Raw genomic sequence first — 24581 nt, forward strand, 5'->3', positions numbered from 1 at the left:
TGTTGTGTAATCAATTGTGAATCAGAGTATAAAATGATCCGGGAAGCTCCAATTTCTCGAGCAGCTCTGATGCCGGCCAGAACAGCCTCATACTCGGCCTCATTGTTAGTTACTCAGGCGTCAATTCTCAGGGCCAGCTTAATCTTTTCTCAAAGGGGAGATATTATCACCACCCCTACTCCACACCCAGCAAGGCTAGACACCCCATCCACAAAAACTCTCCATACTTCCTCTTCATCGGGCTGGACCATCTCGGATAAAAAATCTGACAAGGCTTGTGCTTTGATTGCCACCTGAGGTTTGTACTCAATATCATACTCCCCTAATTCCACTGTCCACTTGATCTGTCCACTTGATCATCCGCCTGGATACCTCTGAATGAGTCATAATTCTCCCCAAAGGGCTATTGGTGAGCATTATGATATGATGTTACAGGAAATACGGTCGCAGCTTCCTGGCAGTCACAACCAAGGCCTAGGCAATCTTCTCTACTTCACTGTATCGAAGCTCGGGACCTCTCAGAGCATGACTGACATAATAGACAGGCCTCTGATCAGAGCCTTCCTCCTTGATCAGTACTGAGCTGACATCATACTCCATAGTAGAAAAAAAATTAAACAATTTCTCCTCGGGCTCCGGCTTTTCCAATACAAGAAGCTCCGCAAGATGGATCTTCAAATCCTAGAAGGCATGTTCACACTTCTCATCCCATCCGAATTGTTGGGCCTTCCTTAGGACCTGTAAGAAAGGGTAACTTTTGTGTGCTGGCCAGGATATAAATCGAGAATGAGAAGCAATCCTCCCGGTCAGCTTCTGCACTTCTTTGACATTTCGGGGAGATGACATGCATAATACGGACTTGACTTTCTCCTGATTCACCTCAATTCCCCGATCCGTCATTATGAAACCCAAGAACTTGCCAATCTTCACGCCAAAGATACATTTGGCAGGGTTGAGCTTGATTTCATAATGCATCAGAGTGACAAAAGTTTCCTTCAAATCAGTAATGAAGTCCGCAACCTCTTTAGACTTGCCCAAAATATTGTCCACATACACTTCCACATTCCGGTCCAAATGCTTCTCAAAGACTTTGTTCATGAGACGCTGGTAAGTGGCCCCTGCATTCTTCAACCCGAAAGGCATTACAACATCACAAAACGTACCTCCCGAGGTGATGAAGCTGGCCTTATCTTGATCATTCTTGGCCAGGGAGATTTGATGATACCCCTGGTAAGCATCCATGAAACTCAGCAGTTCAAAGCCCGAGGTGGAATCCACCAGTTGGTCAATCCTGGGCAGGGGATAATGGTTTTGGGACAAGCTTTGTTGAGATTACGGAAGTCCACACACATCCTCCACTTCTCGGTGGACTTAGGAACCAACACCACATTAGAGAGCCATGTAGAAAATTGGATTTCTCGAATGTGGCCGGCTTGCAACAATTCTCTCACCTGCATATCAATAACTTTGTCTTTCTCCGGACCAAAGTACCTTTTCTTCTGCTTCACCGGGTGAGACCCCGGGAGAATGTTCATGTAACGCCCCAAAAATTTTAAAGTCCACGCGAACTACATGCATACAAGTTATTAAATTCTCTTGTATTTAATTAAATGTTTTAATTGCATGAATTAATTATGTGGTGCATACTGACATATTTAAAATTATATTTTCTACATTGTTGCATTAAAATGTATTTTTAAAGGTTATTTGAGTTGCGATCGAGGAACGGAGACCGATGGCTGAAAAATAGAAAATGTTTTTATTAAATAATTGTTTTTAATTATTTTAATTAAGGGCGATGCTTTTTCTTATTTTTGAAAATATGGGGTTTTGAGGTGATTTTATACGCCGGGACGTAAATTTTATCGGTGTTAGTTTTTCAACAAAAATACGAACTTTTTGGCAACCCGGCTATTAAATTCACAAACTTATTTTTACCAAAACTATTTTAATATTTTAATTAAATCCTAATTAAGACTAATGGGCCTAGTTGTTGGCTTGATAGGCCTAAAGCCTTGTTAGTGTTTAATTAGTATATAATATACTTAAAACCCTCCCCAAACCCCACGATTCTTCACGCCTCCAAGTCTGAAATTCACCAAACTCACGGCACACACACACTCCTCAATTTGGGAAGGAATTTTCGTGAGGTTCAAGGAGAGTTCAAGCCAAAGGTCTTGCCCCGTTCTTCGCAATCGTCAACGGTTTTTCGTGCGTAAATTACGCAAAGGCACGCCTATTCTTTCCTTCAAATATCATCACACCATACTATATTTTTGTGCATGAAAAATATGGAATTCAAGTGGCACTTTGCATTATTTTCGAAATTGCATGTATATGGATTCTAAAACATGAGTTGTGCTTACCAAAAACATGTATTTGTATGGATTAAGGGCTGCCATGATATAGGTTATGTCTAGGCATGATTTTACACGGTATTTAGAGCCCTAGATAATCACCTAAACACCACTCGCGATCATGAATGCATGCTGCACGTAAGTTGCTGTCACAGGGTCATAGCTTCGGTTTTTGGGTAGGAGGGCTGGGTTTGAGTCAGGGCTTATCCAGAGTCTGTAAGGGTTCAGGGTGGAGTCCTAGCCATGCTAGGACTCGAGTCATGAGGGCTGGGAGGAGTCCTTGTGAAGAAGGACTCCTACCCGAGAGCCCTTTCAATCGCGCGCAGGTTCTAGCGCAGGCACAGGAGATGTGGGGTTTGGCCTGGGCTTCAAGGGCTGGGTCAAGGTGCGTCCTAAGGGTCCTAGGCCAGTGCTGGATAGGTTGGTTAGAGAGCCAAGTCATGGGCTAGAGTCCTAGGCACCAAAAACGTGAGGGTCATGCACATGAAGTTCTCGGCCAGCACATGGTGGGACTTGGGGGACTTGGGTTTTTATTTGGGTAGGTTTTCGTGAGTTCCTTGGGTCCAATAGGGTACTCTAGGGTGTTGGTCAGGGTTTGGATCAACATGGCTCGGGGGTGACTCGATAAAATCAAGAGATGACTCGGGGTCGAAGATATTGTGTCATATTAGGGTCTCCTAAGCTTAAAAACTTGAAAAACGGCTCACGAGGGTCGAGTCATGGTTCATGGGGACTAAAATAATATAAAAAGACCAAATTTAGAATTTAGGAATTTTATGTTAAAGTTTGGGATTTTTCGGAATTAAAACGCTTTCAAAACGACTAATTACGAATTAATTAAAAAGCCTAGTTTTTAAGCTAAATAAAATTATGAGAATTTTAATTTAGGCTTATATAATTATTTGGGACATGTTAGAGTCAAGAAAATCAAGAAAATGTCAAAAACGTAAAATGTCACGTCCAGGGGTTAAACGATCTTTTTACACCGAGAAATTTAGTAAACGTCATGGCAGTGCCCTATTTACTGTTTTATATGCTAATATGTTTATGTAACGTGTTTATGAATTTTTACATGTTGAAATATGATTTTTAAATGTCATGGATTATCAAGGATTAAATTGGACAATTAAAAGATATGTTGCATGCTTGGTTTCAAAATAAAATGATATTATATGCATGTTTTTATTAAGTGATGGAAATGCGAAATGTTGAAGGATGTGAAGAGATTGTGACTACTACATGTTGGAGATATCGTGAGGGTTATGGTCCCAGTGGGAGCCCGACGATCGTGTTTCCATGGATACAGATACGAATACGAATACGTGATGCGAATACGAATATGTTAATACGTTGGCCAAGGCCCAGTTGACGGGTGAGAGTGTCGCTGGTGTCCCCGCCGCCCAGTACTGTGGTTTTCTTTAGATGGATCCATCGCTCAATACGATCAAGAATATGAGTCACAATCACGATCTGAATTCAACAAACACTAACTGAATATGAATACGAATATGAATATGGATATGAATATGAATATGTTTAAGTTTATATGAAAATGTGTATGAAAATGTTTATGCATAAGATTATGAAAACGTTTTTATGAAAATGTTTTTATGCATCATGAAAATGTTTACGAAAATTTTTAAGTTTAAGTTTATGCATCTTCGTGAAAATGATATTTTAAGTACAAGTATTTTTCACTGTTATATGTTAACTGTATTACGTATTACTTGTTATCAAGGATAAGACGTGTTGAGTCTTTAGACTCACTAGGTGTGTATGATGCAGGTGATATAAATAACTATGATGTTGGAGGTCTTGACGAGTGACTTGCTGGACTGTCGGTGCACATAACCCGAGGACAAGCGCTTCTATTTTCGCATTTAAGTTTATGATTTTAAGTTAAAGATATTTACGACATTTATTTATGCTTTTTGAGAGATTTTGAGAGGTTTAGTATGGGCTACACTTTTCAACATTTGTTGCTTTTGAGGTTGGTAAAACGTCTTATGATTTCTTGTTTTGACTTTTCCCTTTGAATTTTCAATTATTAGTGGATGGTTTATTTTAAAATGGTGCAAAAGTATTTTTATGTATATGTATATGTTTAGGCCGAAGGTGTGAGGTTTTTTAAAAAAAAAAATTTCTAGTGCTTTTTAAGAAAACGAATAAGCAGACGTTTCAGTTCAAATGATGTTCGGATATCAGGGGTGAGATCCCTGCAGGTGGATGCACTGAGGTCCCGAGCCACCCGAATTTGCTGGCCTGGTCCGACTTCTACAACCTCCTGCTCTTCCTCAGCCACAAAATGTACATCACCCTTCTCCACTGCTCTCCCTCCTACTTCATCAACTCTTGCTTTCTTCCCCTCCCTCCTGGTTTTACTTTGATCAGCCCGGACTGCTTCCACATAACATTTTCGAGAAGAAGGCTGATCTCCCCGGACTTCATCCACCCGGGTTCCCACAGGAAACTTGATCTTTTGGTGGTAGGTTGATGCAAACGGCCCTCAGCTCATTCATGGCCGGTCGGCCCAGAATGATGTTATATGATGATGGGGAGTCCACCACAGTGAAAGAGGTCATCACTGTCTTCTTAAGATCCTGGGAGCCCAAAGTCAATGGCAAGACAATCTCCCCTTCCAGATAAACCACATGGCTGGCAAAGCCAAAGAGTGCAGTCTCCACGGTTTCCAGCTGAAATCCTTGCAAATCCATCTGCATAAAGGCATCCTTAAAGATAACATTCACAGAACTACCCGAGTCCACAAAGACTCTCAGAATATCATAATTGGCCACCCGTGCTTGGATAACGAGGGCATCGTTATGAGGCAGATTTATTCTCTTCAAATCCTCCGGTCCAAAACTGATTACCGCCTCACTCCTCCTCATCCTCGCTACTTCCATGCAGTCTCGCCGACTCCTTGACTTCCTAGCCAGATTAGAATCTCCATCAGTGGAGCCTCCTGATATCATCTTAATCAGCCCCATGGCAGGGGGTGAAGTCCTCTTCTTCTCGGGCTCTTGCTCTCTTCTTCTACCTGGATTACCCCTCGGATTACTCCTCGAATCTCCTCCCCTAGAGCTGGACTCTGGCTGCCGAGATGTCCAGGCTGGCAATCTCGGCTTCTTGTTGGTTTGGTTATGTCCCGGGTTGGAAGGTGGGGCATAATTTCTTTTCAGGGTCTTGCAGTCCTCGGTGTTATGATAACACACCCGATGAAGGTTACAAAATCCATTCCTCTCAGGCCGGGCTAACTGATGATCTGGGCTAAATCCCGACTGCACTCCTGAACCTCCATGTCCCGGGTAATCTTTAAAGGCACATGATGAGAAAAATACTCTGAACCCTCCTCTGCCCCTTCTCCTCGGGTTTAGGCACACGGTCTCCCTTCTCCCTTCTTACAGCCTCCCTTTTTTGCTTCTGAGCTTCCTCCATGTTAATGTATTTCTCTGCCCGGGACAATAAGTCTTCAAAGTCCCCAGGTACTTTCTTGGTCAACGACCTGAAAAATTCACCCTCCCTCAAACCCTAGGTGAATGCAGTAGTCTTCGTCTCGGTGGCACAGGTGGGAACATCCAGAGCAACTCTATTGAACCTCCTGATGTAAGCCCTCAAGCTCTCCTCAGGGCTTTGCTTAACTTCAAAGAGGCTAAAAGCAGTCTTCTTGTATTTCTTGCTACTGCAGAAATGGTGTAAAAACACCTTCTGGAAGTCCTTGAATGAATTAATACTTTGAAGGGCCAACTCCCCAAACCATCTCTGGGCTGAGTCCACCAAAGTTGTCAGGAACACCTTACACTTGATTCTATTAGTGTAACAGTGTAACGTAGCCATATTTTCAAACCTGACCAAGTGCTTCTCGGGGTCCGCATTGCCATCGTAATCTTTTACTTTGGAAGACTTGAAGTTCCCGGGAAGAGGTTCCCGGACAATAACTTCAGCAAATGGGCATCCCTTAGCAATTGCCCGAGGAGTACCCTGGCTTTCCAACTGCCCTTCCAACACCTTCATTTTCTGCCTTAACTCTAACAACTCTTCCGCCACATTTGGGGATTTTGACCCAGCACTAGATTCCTCTCTCATTTCCTCCTCCTCCTCCTCCATCCTTCCTTGATCCTGATCCTGCTCTTGCTCTCTCCCTGGAATGGTAACATGATGCGAAGGATCTTTCTGGGAAATGGCTTTTTTCACTGCCTCATCTATCATCCGAGCCAGATTTTCCGGGGACACAGTGATAAGGTTAGGTCCTATGAGAAGAGCACCACCTTGTCCCGAAGTATGCGCACCAGCACCATCTCCAGGAGCCCGGGAAGTATCTTGATTAGTTCTTCTCGTTGGATCCATATCAACGCCTTTAGTCTCAATTTCCCACAGACGGCGCCAATGATGTGAACTCGATGAAATGGATGAGCCGGGTAAGGGGCTCCACCGGATCAAATCAATAATTTAGTGTTTAGGAATTTGAGTGAAGATAATGGCTTTGGTAACACCTGAAAACAAGAAAAGGAACCCGTGATGGGCGCCGGAGAAATGTCCGGCGTAGCCACTTTGATGCTTAAGTCAGCAGGTTGAAGATGAACATAAGCAAATATATGTGAGAATATATGTGAGTGTTTGAGAGTTCAAAGTTTTTTAATATCTGTAAATGACATTAATACCTGCTATTTATAGTGGAAAATATGGTAGGTACCTCGTTTCCAATGCCACCTACTAAGTATGGCAAGTCGGCTGTCCATACTATAGCTTCTGATGACTTCTAGAATACTTCAAGCCCAAGCTGCTCTGACAGATTAGACAGCTTGTATTAATCACACTCAAGTGTGGAACAATTCTCGAGATGGTCCGGATGGTAAGGTACCCGGGTGCTTGTGACGAGGGCCCGGGCTATTGACTACCCGGGAAGAGGAGAAATGCCCGGCTAGTGAGAAAAGTACCCGGCACATTGGCTCTGATCCGGGCTATCCAAAGAATAAACCGGGTTAATGATGACTCGGATCTTTATGGGATATCAATACTCTACTATATATTCGGCAGTTTTATGACTATCGTTGCCCACTCCACGTTACAAAATAACTCAGAAAAATATATTCCCGATAATTTTTAATTTGATACTCAACTATCTATTAAACATTTTTAAAATTGTCGTTGGCAAATAAATGTCACAAAATAACTCGGTAAAACTTGTGTCCAACAATTTGAAATTTAATATTGTAATATATAAACAATTTTAAAACTATTTTGGTTACTCCACTTCACAAAATAGCTCTGTAAAACATGTGTCCAAATTTTAAATTTGATATTATATTATATACTCGACAGGTTTAAAATTATAATTGATGGTTCCACGTCACAAAATAATTTGCTAAAAGCTATGTCCAACAGTTTTAAATCTGATATTGTAACGTATACTCGATACTTTTAAAACTATCATTGGCGACTCAACGTCACAAAATAACTCGAAAAAGCACAATGTCTGAAAATTTTAAATTTGATATTTTGGTATGTATTCGACACTTATAAAACTATTGTTGACGACTCTACTCACAATAAAAGTTAAAATTTCCAAATTGATAATTTAACTTTACTTATTCTATTTTTCGATTCGTTAAATAGTCAAAATTAGGTTTTAGTCATGTGACTTAGATTCTTTTTTTTTTATTTGGTCTTATTTCGGTAGAGCTCACATCAAAATTTTTCAAGAGCATGTAAATATTTTCTAATGTCATGTCAATATAAGAAAAGCTAAAAGACAAATTAGTCTATTTCCCTAAAAAAAATGGGGTTACATTTATCATCATTGTTTACAATACATCATAAATAATTCAATAATACCATAATATAATTAATTAAAGCCATATTTCGCGCCAAACCGTGCCTGGAGTTTTCCCTCTTACCAAATTGTGGGTCGGGTCGGGTCTGCTCAATAAATGATAGTTGGGAGATGACACCATGAAATTTCAAATTAATTGAGTTCATGCATCACTTTTTCTCAGCTGATTCCTCTTTTCGACTCAACCGCTCAATTATCCCTCGTGCTCATTGAGCCTGTTCTTTTTCAATAAATTAAGCAGTAGATTTGTTTCAACTTTCAAAATAATTATATTATTCTGGTTTTATTGCGATGCATGCAGTAAATGAGAGAATATTGAAGGGTATCTTTGATTTCTTCTTCCTCCAACGAATGCTGACGAATTTCTTTGTCTTTTACTCTACCATTCCTTCACTCGGTCCGTAACTATATTTGATGCCAAGAAATCATATGAAAAAGCAATGAAGAAGGAATTAGGGTTTACAGGTCTTGATTCAAGAATTAATGGACATTAAATTTTACATGCATGTAACACTGTGATACTAGTTTACCAGTTTTTCCGAAACCTCCGTTCCGGGAGTATCATCACCTGTGAGGAGAAGAGAGGAAACCAAGCAGAGTAAGGTTTTTCCACCATTTATGATTGGCAAGTGAGAGAACGGAGGCAAGAATTCAACCCGGTGAAGATGAGGGACAACGGCAGGCTGGGGATCGCAGCGGTTCCAAACCGTGGACTGGAGATTTTGATGGTCCGTACTACCCGACAAGAAGGTGGCCATGTCAGAATCGGATCGCTTGACAATTTTATAGCTTCTGGAATATTTTAATTCGGTTTCTTGTTTGCAGTTTGGTTAATGTCGGGGATCGATATGGAGTTTAGACGGGGGGTGAATAAGCTCGTTCCTTTGTTGTACGATTTTGCAAAGAGTGCTAGAATCCTGTTAGAGATTATAGTTTATCTTGTTCGAATGTATAACCAGCAAATCACAATAATAAGTGCAGAAACGATCTGATGGTATGGGGTGAAAACAATAAATTAGTAGGCAATAGAACAGTGGTTGTTTCTGGAAGTTCGAAGATAAAATCTTCTTCATCTCCCCTTCTTCTATTTCCAGAAGATATCACTAAAAGACTTTGGTTATTACAGTACAACACTTGTACACACCCACTTCAGTAGGGCTTATCATTCGCCTACTGAAACTCTTAATATCTCAACACGATGTAAAAGATTACAACAAAGTTCTAAAAAAGACTCTTTTCCAGATTACAAACTCTTCTCAATAATATGTAGTAAAGTATTTAGCTTGAAGAGATTATGAAACAGTAGCAGCACAATATGATCTCAAAAGATCGGATGTTTAGAATAAAGCGTGTGCTACTTTTCTGTATGTTGAGCTTGAAGATAAGTAGTAGTTGATGTAGCTCACACTCACGTTGGAATAGTCGTTGCATTGACAATGATGATAACGTTGTATTCTATAAAGGATTGACCTCTATATATGTATAGAAAACTTGAGTCCAACGTATATAATCAAAAATAGCTTCTGAGGCTCCTGAGTAAAATCAGCTTTAATACCTAAAAAGGGTCCTGCAGAAAGCTTCAGAGTAATCAGTATTGTTTCATACCAAAACTAGGAAGGAGCGTTAAATGTCTTTGTACAGCATTAATGGTGCAATTAATGCTAGTACTAGGTAAAGTAACGGTAACATTTAAGACTGTAACGATCAAGTAAAAGACGATAAGTTACTTCTACTTAAGCTAAGTTCTGCTTTTAAAGCTATGTTCTGCTTATGGTTTTCTAAGTCGAGTTCTGCTTTTGTTAAAGCGATATGAGGGCTTCTGCTTTGTTCTTGACTTCTGATTAGCTATAACGGCCTACTGGTTTTGACTATTAGCACCAAAATTAAATTAAGTCTAACAATTTCCTCCTTTGTGGTGATGTCAAAACCTAGATGTTAGTAAATAAGAAGAACAACAAATATAACAATAAGCAGATATCAATTAAAAGCAAAATAATCGATAAGTAAATAGCAGTAAAACAGAGTTCAAAAGTGTTTAATCATCAGTGCCGATGTCTCTGAACATTGTTTCTTCATCCTGAGGATCTTGATTTCTGAAAGAGGATTCTGCATGATGTCCTCCAGTTCTACCTTCTTCAGTCCTGGCTACTGCTTCCCCCTTTTTGGCATCACTGGCCTGAATTCTAGAAATTAAATCATCCATCCGGCCAGTAAGAGTAATAATGCCATGATTCAGCATCTCCAGAACAGGTGCTTGAATCAAAACTCGTTCATTAAGATCATGAATAGATTGAGATTGATACTCAATCTTAGCATCGATAGTTTCAAGTTTTGAGTCCATAGCTTCTACTTTGGTGGAGACTGAGTGAATAGATGAATCATGATCAGAGGCAGTTTTAATGATGTCAGCTTGACCAAGCAAGATGTTGGCCTAACTTGAGAAAATATTTTGTCTGAAAAGGCTGGATTCTACATGCAGTTTGGTCAATGATTCTGCCGTGCGAGTGACTTCTTTTGAGATGTGGTCACGGAAGAATTTGGTGGCACTCACTTCACCAGCATGTTCAAATGACAATTGTTTAACAATCTCTGATAGATTATCAAGATTTCTTCTCAGAATATCTATCTCGAATTCAAGATCAAACGTTGTTTCTTCTGGGGATGGGGTTCTTTCGAGCATACGCTGTCTGATCTCTGAGAGATGATCAATGCGAGCAGGAGAATCAGAAGGAGGAACAATCAAAGTAATAGAGGCATCTTCTGGTGGAGCAGTAGTTGGTTCAGCAGAATTTCCTTCAGTAGCAGTAGGTAGTTCAAGAGCTGCATTCTGCTCTAGTTGGGCAGCTTCAGAGGCTTCCATTGTCTCAACGGCTGGAATAGATTCAGACTGATTTTTCAATAGAGCTTCCATTTATTCTTGATGATCAGTAGAAAAGATCTCCAGATTTGGCAGTGATTGGGATGGAGCAGTATCTGAAAGTTCCATCGGTTGATCTGCTGGTTGCGTTTTTGAAAGTACCAAGTCATCAACCTGTGGTGTTTTTGGTGTAGAAGCAGAGAGGACAATTGATTGAATAACTTCATCAACTGACACCAGCTCATGAACAGAAATCAGAGATGAGGATTTTGTAGGCAATGTCGGCGATGCAGGAGTACTGGAGACCTTGGCTTTTGATGGAGCTGTGGTCCTTTCCTCAACTGACTTATTCTGAAGAAAGTCTAGGACATCACCTACTCGGTATTGCAACGACTTTCCAAAGGCCTGTTCTTGAGCAAAAAGTTTCTCATTCATCAATCGCAGTTGGTCAGTCAAAAGTTGGATCACATTCTGATCCTGAGCAGCAGTAGGAATCATAGAGTCAAAATTAGACTTAAGATTCTTTAAAACGGATTCCAGCTTCTGCCATTTCAGCTGCTCGAGGATGTAGCTTCTTCTGTTCATCGCCTCAATCATATTTTCGGTCTTGGTAGAGTCAAAGACCTTCTTTTCATTCTTCACCATTTTTGCATAGACACCTGGTGATCTCAAGTATGTGATTGGGTGGAAAAATCTAATCTTAAGCCAATCATCAAAGAAAATAATATCCTCACTGGTAGATTTTTCAATCTCTTCCATGTGAAGATCATTAGCAGTGTTAACAGATGACTTGGCCCCATGAACTTGCGGTTCTTCAACGAATTTTCCCTTGCCTTTATCTGATGATGACGCAGGCAGCACAGGTCTAAAGGCGGATGACCCTGCAGTAATTTATCTAATAACGACTCCAGAAGCGGGTCTAAGAGTCTAAAATGAAGTAGAGGTAGTTGCAGTGAAGGTGGCTGCTGATATGGAGACGGGGATAGATTCTGGTTTTGATGAGGTGGCTTCTGAAAACACTTGTCTAAGAGTGGCAGTGTTTAAATCAGCAACAGCTGCTGTTTTCTTGAGGCGGAGAATAGTGCGGGCTTTCTTTTTGCTTGGGGTGGCTGGGAGTGAAACTTTTGTTGGAGCAGCAGACTCCTCAGATACTGTTTTATCTAAATCAGTAGAGACAACCACTCTTTTCCTCTTGATTTTCTTTTGAGGTCCTTGAGCCTCAGTCTGAGTGTCGCCGATCTCCTTTTTCAGGGCAACAAATTCAGCCACAGCTGGCTTAGGCCTTAGTGCAAGTACATTATTAGCGTCAGCCATTGTAACAGATGAACCATCATATTCAGAAGTAAGAGGAAAACCAGCATCTTTCAACATCATGATGATCTGAACATCAAAGCCAGTTCCCTTCCTCACAATCATATCCTTCATGATTCTGAACAAAAATCGACTCCAGTCCAATTTAATATCATAAGTGATAGCTACCATCACTTGAACTTTTTCTTTGGTCAGCTTATCAAATGTACCAGCTTTGACCACAAGTGCTTTTGCCACAATATCGGCAAGCATTTGGTATTCCATTTTCAGAAGCTTCTTGAACCAAGAGGGAGAGAGTTCATCTCTAGAAGCTAAGAAGAAGGTAAGGGCAGTGGACATCTCCTCCTTAGAAATAACTGAGAAATCAGAAGTACCTGAGAGTGGAAGAAAGAAAGTTGATCCTAGCAGTATAGAATCGATGGAGATGGATTCATCTCCCTGGGAGTAAATGATTCTCCCATCCTCAATGGTCGCTTTCGCATAGAAGTCCAGGAGGGTAGTCTTGTAGATGATTGCTGGAACCTCCAAAAACCTCCTAAGACCAGATTTTTCATTTGCCTTGAACATCTTAACAAGATTCTCATCCTTGATGGTCAGAACCGATGCAAAGTTAACTCGATAAACGTTGAGAGTATAAGCTACAGCCATTTCTGCAAATAAGATGGGTTTGAAGTAGATTCTTTAGTAGAGATGAATGTGAGATAAAGCAGTAGCTAGTATGCAATAGTCTGAAATTGTAAAAGATGAAATAACAGGGATGAGGCGGTTAATATTCAAAATGTACAGCCGTCAGTGAAAACATAAGGACACGTGTCAGTATGTTTGCGATTGAGTTTTTGAAAAGTTAAAAGATGAGTGTCAGGTACGCCAAACTTTTAAAATACAATAAAAGAGGCGGGTTGTCCAAGCGGTTATTAAAAGAAATCAGAAGAGGATTTGTTGTCTTATGATAATATCTACTGGAAGTCATAAACTACTGAAACATATCCAGCACTTTTATAAAGACCAGTAGACACATTGTTTTATCGAAAAGACAAATCTTCTTCTGCTTATGACATGGCACGGAAATATCAGTCACAATAAAATTATTCCCCCTGAATAAATGTAAATAATAAATAAATATTAAAAGCGAAGATTCGAGATCTGAAGAAATGACAGATGACTCTTGATATTCGTGCATGAGATGAACAATCAAGTGGCTCTTTAGCTTCCCCGAGGCTCAATATAAATACCTGCAAACACACAAACTAAGTCATTTACACATTTATCAAATTAAAACAAATGGACAGTGCGAGCATTCTCTCAAAGTCTTCTTCAGAGTCGGATTCAGCATAGGAGTTCCAGAGGCAACTTCCGGCGTCTCGTAAGAAGATTTTTGAAGACATCATTCTCCAAGAGATGAAGACTTGGAAGAAATTCCTTGACCTGTAATCTGAATAATCAGTTAGATTATTCAATATTATTGGAAGGACTAAGCTGCGGAATAATCCCTTTTACAAACTATGACCATGCGAAAAGAGGGGGGTTATTCCAACAGATCTAGTTAGGTTTCCTTTGTAACTCTCAGTACTACTGATATCAACAATTGTAATAGCTTGGACAATGTAACGCATCTGGTTTTATGAATGAAATATTTCATTTTGTCATATCTCTTGTTTATCTACTGCTTTTACTTACTGCATAAAAGAAAACAGAAGATACTAAACAGTAGTTAAGATAAATCAATTAAACCAAGAACATTACGAAAGTAAGAAAACTTATTCTCAGGCAGAGGTTTTGTAAAGATATCTGATGTCAATGTGCTTTGTTCTGGAATAAATTACTGGATTGTGTGTAATTGATATAGCACTGGTATTGTAACAGAATATAGGTGATTCAGAGGCTTGAACTCCGTAGTCCTTAAGTTATTGTTCCATCCACAGTATTTGAGAGTAGCAGCTTCCAGCAGCAAGGTATTCTGCTTCTACAGTAGACGTGACTATGGAAGTCTGCTTTTTACTGAACCAGGAGATTAACCTATCGCCAAGAAATTTCAAAACCCACTGGTGCTTTTTCTATCCAGTTTGCAACCTGCATAGTCATCATCTGAATATCCAATAATATTGAAAGAAGAATCATTGGGATACCATAGGCCGAAATTTTGAGTACCCTTCAAATATTATAATGCGATTGCTTAGGTTTAGATTGAAATCTTGCACAAATACAAACAACAAACATAATGTCAGGTCTATTGAAAGTAAGATATAATAAAGAACCAATTAGACCACGATACTGAGTTATCTCTACTGAAATTCCATTTTCATCTTTATCAAGTTTAGTAGATGAGCTCATTGGTGTGGAAGCAGCAGAGCATGTTTCCATGCAAAACTTTTTTAGTAGCTCTTTAGTGTACTTAACCTGATTTATGAAGATTCATGTATCAAGTTGCTTGATATATAGTCCTAAGAAGAATGTCAATTCTCCTATCATGATCATTTCGAATTGTTCCTGCATTATCTTAGCAAAATTTTCACACAATTTTGGGGTTAGTTGACTCAAAGATAATGTCATCAACATAAATCTGTACTAATAGAATGTGCTTATTCTTTACTAAAGTAAATAAAGACTTGTCTACTGTGCCGATTATAAAATCATGATTGATAAGAAATTGTGAGAGAGTTTCATACCAAGCCCTAGGTGCCTGTTTCAGACTATACAAGGCTTTGTGTAATTTAAAAACATGATGCGGCAAGAAATGATCAATAAAACCTGGGGGGTTGTTCAACGTAGACTTCTTCTTGCAGTAGACCATTTAGAAAAGTACTTTTCACATCCATCTGATAAACTTTGAAGTTCTTGAAAGCAGCAAAGGCTAAGAATATTCTGATTGCTTCAAGCCTTGCTACTGGTGCATAGGTTTCATCATAGTTTATTCCTTCTTCTTGTCTGAAACCTTGAGCCACTAGTCTTGCTTTATTTCTAACCACATTACCTTCTTCATTTAGCTTGTTTCTAAATACCCACCGAATTCCAATTACTGCTTGATGAGACGGTCTAGGTACAAGAAACCAAACTTCATTTCTTTTAAATTGATTCAGCTCTTCTTGCATAGCTTCAATCCAACTAGGATCCAGAAGAGCTTCTTCAAACTTTATTGGTTCATCCTGAGAGATAAAAGCAGCATGCATATATTCATTTATCATTTGCCTTCTGGTTCTGAATGGAGCTGCTGGATTACCAATAACCAAAGATGGAGGGTGAGATTTTCTCCAAACAAAAGGGTTTTAAGAAATTTCTTCCTGGTTTGATGAATTCGGATCATGCTCAGCTAAAGAAGTAGCAGGTTCTGGAATTTCAACTTCTGGTTCTGGTATGTCCTGAGTCTGAACAGCAGGTTCTACCAGAGGAATGTCTGGTTCTAGATTTTGAGCAACTTTGACACTTGGTTCCGCATCATCTTCCTTATTCAGTTCCAGATGAATCATTTCTAACCTGTTACTTAGATTTGACACGTTATAAATTCCAAGAGCACTGCTATCCTCATCAAAAACAACATGAATAGATTCTTCAACATTGAGAGTTCTATTATTGAAAATTCTAAATGCTTTGCTTATTGCTGAATATCCAAGAAATAGTCCAGCATCTGATTTTGAATCAAATCCAGACAAATGATTTTTACTATTATTGTGCACAAAACATTTGCAATCAAAAACATGAAAATAAGATACATTAGGCTTACTTCCTCTCCATATCTCGTATGGGGTCTGATTGTGTCTCTTGTTGATCATGGTTCTGTTTTGTGTGTAGCAAGCTGTGTTGATTGCTTCTGCCCAGAAGCACTGAGAGATGTCTCCATCTGCTAGCATTGTTCTAGCAGCTTCTTTAAGAGTTCGGTTTCTCCTCTCAGCTATTCCATTTTGTTGAGACGTTCTGACAGCTGAATATTCATGATAAATACCTTGTTCATCAAAAAATAACTCAAGAATCTTGTTAGTAAACTCAGTGCCCCAATCACTTCTGAGTTTGATGACAGAAACTGATTTTTCATTTTGAATCTTTTTCAGAAGCTTGATCAGGAGGCTACTGGTTTGATCTTTTCCAGCAAGAAATATTACCCTAGTAAATCTAGAAAAGTCATCAACAACAACAAGAGTATACTTAATTCCCCCTAAGCTCATGATAGGGGTTGGACCAAACAAGTCCATATGCAATAGTTCTAACACCTTGATATTGATTTACTACCTTTATTCTTGAAGCTAGATCTTACTTGCTTGCCAAGTTGACATGCAGAACATACATGATTCTTAACGAAATTAATATCAGGTAAACCATCAACAATGTTCTGCTTCTTGAGATAATTGATTGACTTGAAATTCAGATTATTCAATCTCTTGTGCCAGAGCCAATGTTTATCACTAAGGGAGGGAACCAAACATTTAGGAACATTAACATGATCTATGTTCCAAGATACTTTGTAGGTGTTGCCTTCTCTTTTTCCGGTTAAGACTATAGATTCATTGGCATCTTTAACTGTGCAGGTGTGCTTCTGAAAAGCTACTGAGTAACCGTTATCACACAATTGACTAATGCTGATCAAATTGTAACAAAGATTTTCAACTAAGAGCACATTATCTATAGTAATATTACCATGGACAATCTTACCCTTACCCACGTTTTACCTTTTGAGTTGTCCTCAAAAGTTATCTTTGGTCCAGTACAACTCATTAGTTCTGAGAGTAGATTCTTTCGTCCAGTCATATGTCTGGAACATCCACTGTCCAGATACCATGTGGAGCTGCTTATCTTGGTTTTCTTCTCCTGTTCCTGCAAGCACAAGTTTTAGTAACAAGTACCCAATCTATTTGGGTCCAAGCCTTATCAGTCCTTTATGAACCCACATTTGTACAATTCTAGGTGATCTTGTACTTCGGGTATCCACAGAGGTGTGTGCAACTGAAGGTCTGTTATTTCTAACAGAATGCATTATAGGATGTTGTACTTCCCTTCTGTTTTTGTCATCTAGTCTGTATCTTTTCTGGACAGGTCTAGAATTATAGTGCTGGTAATTTCTAACCTTCATTGAGGGTTGTCCTCCTGAGTTGAATCTTCTACTGGATCCAGAACTCTGGTGGACTACTCTTTAGGTTCAACAAAAACCAGACCATAATGCTTCCTTCTGTTTGTCTGATCTAAAACCTTTCAACTCGAACAGTTTTACTACTGGTTCATATACCACAATGGATTTAACAAAATGAATGTATTTCCATTTGCTTGTATTCAGTTCTAGCTTAGTACTTGCTTCAGAAGTGCTTTCATTATTACTGAATCCGAGACCACTCCTGTTTTCGGATTGCTTTTGTAATTCTTGCATCTTCTCTAAAGAAACAGAAGGCTTGTTCCATACATTTACCAGAACCGATAGCTTCTGATTCTCAGACCTCATTGTCTGGTAATCTGCATTTACTCTGTCATTCTCAGTCTTCAACTTACTTATCTCAAATTTAGATCACTACAGCTGTTTTCTTGCAAGCAAGTAAACTTACTGATTTGATCTTTAAAGTTTTGATTTCAGTTTTAACTTCCTCGAATGATTGAGAAAGTCTTGAGTACTCTTCTACCATGTCATGCAGTGCTTTAACTAAATCAGTTCGTGTAAATTCATTAGAGTCAAAGTCAAATACCTCTCCAGATGTCGAAATTGATTCAGTGTCTGCCATGAGACATTTGATCTCTTCTGCATCGCTATCACTGGAATGACTTTCTGAGTCAGAAGACTCAAAACTAGAATCCGCCCATTTTGATTTGCTTTCTTCAGCAATCATCGCTTTGCGGTCTCTTCTGGATTTCTTGTCATTTCTCTTGTATTCCTTTTTCTTCTGATCATCCTTCTTTGGATTCGGAAAATCAGCAATGAAATGCCCGACTTTTCCACAGTTGAAACACACCATGTCACCAGGTGGTGAACCCTTCTTAAAGTTTCGGTTAGGACCCTGGTAAACTCGGTGATTCTTCTTCATGAATCTAGAAAATTTCTTCACATAAGGACATAACATCATTGCTGATTTGTTCAGCAGTCTTTTCAGATGTACTATCAATGGCAGTAGCAGGTGATGCACTTGGAGCAACTGCAGCAGTAGCAATAACATTAAGAGCCTTGGTAGGAGGATTCGATGAGGGCTCTTCTCCACTTCTCACTTCCAGTTCGAACTCATAGGCTTTTAATTCTGTAAACAAGTCGTGTAGTTATAATTTGTTCAGATCTTTAGATACTCTCATAGCCATAGTTTTTATGTCTCATTCCCTGGCTAAAGCTCTCATTACTTTGAGTGCTATTTCTCAGTTGCCATATTCCTTTCCCAGAGCTGCTAGCTCATTTACCAAGCTGCTGAAACATTCATCAAACTCGCTCAGAGTTTCTCCAGCTTTCATTTTGAGAGTTTCAAATTTTTGCATGGCTACAGATAACTTGTTCTCCTTCGTCTGTTCATTTCCTTCACAGATTTGGATGAGTTTTTCCCAAATCTCTTTCGCAGTAGAACACATCTTGATCTTGCTGAAGGTGTTCTTATCAAGCGTTTTGTAGAGAATGTCCTTTGCAACATTGTCTAGATTAGCTTTATTTTTGTCATCGTCAGTCCATTCACTTCTGTGCTTCTCAACCATCTGTGGTGCCCCCTCAATAATAGCAATAGATGTATTTGGCTTTAAAATTTTCAGGGAACTATCTGTGATGACAAACCACATGTCATCATCTTGAGCTGCAAGATGGGCTTGCATCCGGATCTTCTAGTCATCGAAATCTTATTTTGAGAACATGGGTACTTTGCTGAAGTGTGTCATATTTGTTGTAAATTTTCGGAACAAGAGAAAAACTGCTCTGATACTACTTTTTGGGGATCGATATGGAGTTTAGAGGGGGGATGAATAAACTCGTTCATTTGTTGTACGATTTTGCAAAGGGTGCTAGAATCCTGTTGGAGATTGTAACTTATCTTGTTCGAATGTATAACCAGCAGATCACAATAATAAGTGCGAAAACGATCTGATGGTATGGGGTGAAAACAATAAAACAGTATGCAATAGAACAGTAGTTGTTTCTGGAAGTTCGAAGATAAAATCTTCTACGTCTCCTCTTCTTCTGTTTCCAGAAGGTATCACTAAAAGACTTTGGTTATTACAGTACAACACTTGTACACACCCACTTCAGTAGGGCTTATCCTTCGCCTACTGAAACTCTTAGTATCTCAACACGATGTAAAAGATTACAATAAAGTTCTGGAAAAGACTTTTTTCCAGATTACAAACTCTTCTCAATAATATGTAGTAAAGTATTTAGCTTGAAGAGATTATGAAACAGTAGCAGCACAATATGATCTCAAAAGATCGGATGTTTAGAATAAAGCGTGTGCTACTTTCTGTATGTTGAGCTTGAAGATAAGTAATAGTTGATGATAGATCAAACTCATGTTGGAATAATCGTTGTGTTGATAATGATGATAACGTTGTATTCTATAAAGGATTGACCTCTATATATATAGAAAACTTGAGTCTAACGTCTATAATCAAAAACAGCTTCTAAGGCTCCTGAGTAAAATCAGCTTTAATACCTAAAAAGGATCATGCAGAAAGCTTCAGAGTAATCAGTCTTGTTTCATATCAAAACTAGTAAATGTCTTTGTACAATATTAATGGTGCAATTAATGCTAGTACTAGGTAAAGTAACGGTAACATTTAAGACTGTAACGATCAAGTAAAAGACGACAAGTTACTTCTACTTAAGCTAAGTTCTGCTTTTAAAGCTATGTTCTGCTTCTGGTTTTCTAAGTCGAGTTCTGCTTTTGTTAAAGAGATACGAGGGCTTCTGCTTTGTTCTTGACTTCTGATTAGCTATAACGGCCTACTGGTTTTGACTCTTATCACCACAAATAAATTAAGGCTAACAGTTAATCATATTTAACCTCGGATGGAATATTGTATCCTTTATAATAAAATTTGGGGACTTTCTATTCATGATTCTTCTGAGTTTTCTTTGAAGTTCCAATATTTCCATGGAGATTAGAATTTCTATTTTGAACTTATTAATTTAATTTCAATATCCTGGTATTTCTTGAAATTTGTAGAATATTCTTTAATACTTCCCAAAATTTGGCAGAAAGTATTATTTTCCATCAAAAAAATAGTGAAAAAAGATAAATTCATCTCTTATAACATATATTTTTCTATGCACTCAAATTTTCCATCAAAAAATACTAAAAAAATATTTTTTTCTTCTCTCTCGATCGATATATTTTTTGTGCCTACCACAAGTTTTCATTTTGAGTTATTCTGTGATAAAGTCGTCAACTACAGTTCTAAAAGTGTAGAAAATACAATTGACGATTTAAAATTGTTGAATATGGGTTTTAATGAGTTATATATTGTGCGTAAAGTCGTCAACAATAGTTTTAAAATTGTCGAATACCTACTAGAGTATCAATTTTAAAATTTTCAGAAATTCTGTTTTTTCTAGTTATTTTGTACCGTGGGGTCCCCAATGATAGTTTAAAAATTGTCAAGTATATATAGACAATATCAAATTTAAATTTTTTGGTGATGGGTTATAGAGAGTTATTTTGGGACATGGAGCCACCATTTATAGTTTTTAACATGTCGATTATATACTACAGTATCAAATTTAAATTTTTTGGACACGAGTTTTACCGAGTTAATTTCAGAGTTACCAATGATAGTTTTTAAAGTGTTGAGTTTATAGTACAACATCAAATTTAAAATTATTGGACACTCGTGTTTTTCCGAGTTATTTTGTGACATGCAGTTGCCAACGATAATTTTAAAAGTGCTAAATATATAGTAGAGTATCAACTTTTTAAAATTATCGGGCAAACAATTTTGTGAGTTATTTTTAAAATTATATAGTTAGAGTATCAAATTGAAAATTGTCGGGCACAAGTTATGTAATTATTTTGTGACGTAGAGTCTCCAATAATAGTTTTGAAAGTGTCAGAAATTTAATTTCGTCATCTGACTAATTTAAATTGCCATATACAAGTTTTTTCGAGTTATTACACAAGCTTTTTGAAGTTATTTACTTATTTTGTGATGTAAAGTCGCCATTAATAATAGTTTTGAAGATGTCATATACTTAATTTCATCGTCTGACTAATTTAAAATGCCCAGACACAAGCTTTTTCGAGTTATTTTGTGATGTAGAATTACTCGTGGTGGTTTCAAAATGTTGGATACATAGCCGATTTTCTATGATTACGGAGGAGATCTAATTTTTTAGTGCGTGTCATCCTAATGTTATTGAGCAAATGGAGTAGTGTTTTAAGCTATTCATAATGGCTTTCGATGATATATTCCTGAGCACTTTAAGTTCAATTAAGCTTCACGTTTATCATTTATATTAAGCTTAACGTTTATCATTTTTAATATTATATATTACAATATTCCTCAAATTTTAGGGAGATGAGCTTTTATTCCTGGCAAAAACTTGTGTGAGACGGTCTCACGGGTCATATTTTGTAAGACGGATATCTTATTTGGGTCATCCATGAAAAAATATTACTTTTTATGCTAAGGATATTATTTTTTATTGTAAATATCAGTAAGATTGACCCGTCTCACAGATAAAGATTCGTAAGACCGTCTCACAAGAGACCTACTCTTTATTCCTCATTCAACTTACCCTTCAAGTATATCTTCAACTAATCATATTAGATAGGAAACTTTATCCCAAAAATAATAATAATAATAAGTTAAGAAAAATTGCAATCTTAGTCTTGTATATTGAATTATTTGCTATTTTTGTCCTATATATATTTAAATTTAAGTCTTGATCTTGTATCGCTGAAGTGATGTGGAATTTCATATGCCAACATCATGTTCGCTTGACAATTTTGAAAGAAAATCAATAATAATAGACTAAGACTGATATTTGACATTAAAGAAGACCAAAATCGCTAAGAAATAATTATCTATGACAAAAAAATTTGCGTTTTTTTCTTATTTTATACAAATCATGTTGCTAATGAGCACGAGATATAGCATATATTTTGTAAAAAAAATCATAAATAATAGGAAATATCTTAATTTTGATCTAAAATATATATTTTTTTATATTATACCAAGCTTTAATAAAAAAAATTTAAATTTAAATTTTACAAATCCATTTATTTTATATATTTGTAAAAAAAATTAAGAGTGTCGAATATATACTAAAGTATCAAATTTAAAATAGACGGACACGAAATGTGCAGTTTCCAATGATAGTTTTAAAACAATTGTATGTAATATCAAATTTAAAATTTTTGGGCACGTTGTTAAGTTTAAATAACCATGAGTTTTGGCAATAACAAAAACAAAATCGAGTTGTTTCACGTATAATTGTCTCTTTCATGCTCAATATTTCAAATTTCTAAATAATTTATTCACTTCCTCATCTAAATTCTTTTTCTAATCCTAACAAGTCGTATCAGAGTGAGTTTTCTTGAACTATGATACTTATATATATCCATGGAATCTTTTAACAAAATTTTCATGTTCTCAAAAGAAGAATATGATTATTGGAAAATTCGTATGCAGGCACACCTGGCAGCACATGATGATGACATATGGTATGTCATCACAGACGATCTAATGAAGATTTCGAAAGTCAATACAATCGTAGCAGTATCTGAGGGTGCTTCATAGATGGTGGAGAAGCACCGGTCGGAATGAAAAATAGAACACAAGAAAAAAGTTAATCTTGATAATGTAGCCAAAGAAATCATTTATAACACTCTTGATAAAAACATGTTTAGTAAAATTAAAACTTGTTCTACTAACAAAGAAATTTGGGAGAGACTAACCCAAATTTGTGAAGATAATGATCGGACCAAAGATAATAAGCTAACCGTGGTCATTCAGAAGTTTGATACCATAAAGATGAAGGTTGGAGAGACCATGAGTGAGTTAGATGATAGGTTTAGCAGTATTGTGACCGAGCTGTCTGCTTTTGGGAAGTATTACAACCACGGAGAAGTTGAATTAAAAGTAATGAGAGCTAACCAAAGAGAATAGGATATAAATATAGTAGGCATGCGAGAATCCAAAGATCTAAACAAACTCGAGATGTATGATTTATTTGCATGTATGAAATCTTATGAGTTAGAGCTAGGGATCCGGACAGAAGAAGAGTCGTCTACATCTCAACCAACAAAATCTCTAGTCACTACAACTCTTCCACCAACTAACAACGAAGAACTTTCTAGCTGTAAATCTATTGATCAGATAGCAATGAGTTCATGTATTTATTTGTTAAAAATTGAAAATTTAATGAGAAAAATTCAGTCTGTGTTTATTTATTAACATAAAAACGATCAAGCTGATAACAATCAGTCTTGTTTTAACTATGGGAAAAAGGGCATTTTATTACATACTTTAACATGTCCTAGAAATATGATAAATATCATTTTGAGAAACGTCAGTCCACAGATAAAAGATCTTATAAGAAGAAGAAAGATCAAAAGGTTCTCGTAGATGAGGAAAGCAAGAGAAATTTGGCCGATTCAGGTTCAAAAAAAATTACCTCAGAGACTTCTTTCCAGATAAAGTGAAGAAGAACAATTTAGGCGCCTCATAACGGACATTGAGTAGGAAACCGTAGAAATCGAGCTGGAAACTATCGATAATATGGTATTTGACTTCAACTCTAGTGAATTAACACGAGAGGATCTGAAACGTCCTGCCCTTTTTATTGCTTTAAAAGTACTAGAAATTTTTTTTTTTTTAAACCTCACTTAGCATCGGCCGAACCATAAAATATTTTTGACATCATTTTAAAAATAAACTTCCAACTGCTATTTAAAAATCCAAAGGAAAATATTTTAACGCATAAAATTGTCAAACATTTTACCAAACCTAAAAAGCAATAATTTGAAAAGAATAGCTCATACTAAACCTCTCAAAAATCTCTCAAATGCATAAATAAATAAACTTAAAAACCTTTAATCATAAAGCATGACTCAAAAGTCATAATGCGGAAAAAGTAGAAGCGCTGGTCCTCGGGTTATGTGCGCCTTCAGCCAAGTCAAATCACTCATCAAGTCCTCCCTCAATACCACCTGCATCCATCACACCTAGTGAGTCTAAAGGCTCAACACACCATAATCTTTATAACGAGTAATACGTAATACAGTCAACATATAACGGTGAAAAATACTTGTACTTAAAATATCGTTTTCATGAAGATGCATAAACATAAACA

Source organism: Primulina tabacum, chromosome 17 (genome assembly GCF_025594145.1).
Source record: "Primulina tabacum isolate GXHZ01 chromosome 17, ASM2559414v2, whole genome shotgun sequence".
Taxonomy (NCBI): domain Eukaryota; kingdom Viridiplantae; phylum Streptophyta; class Magnoliopsida; order Lamiales; family Gesneriaceae; genus Primulina; species Primulina tabacum.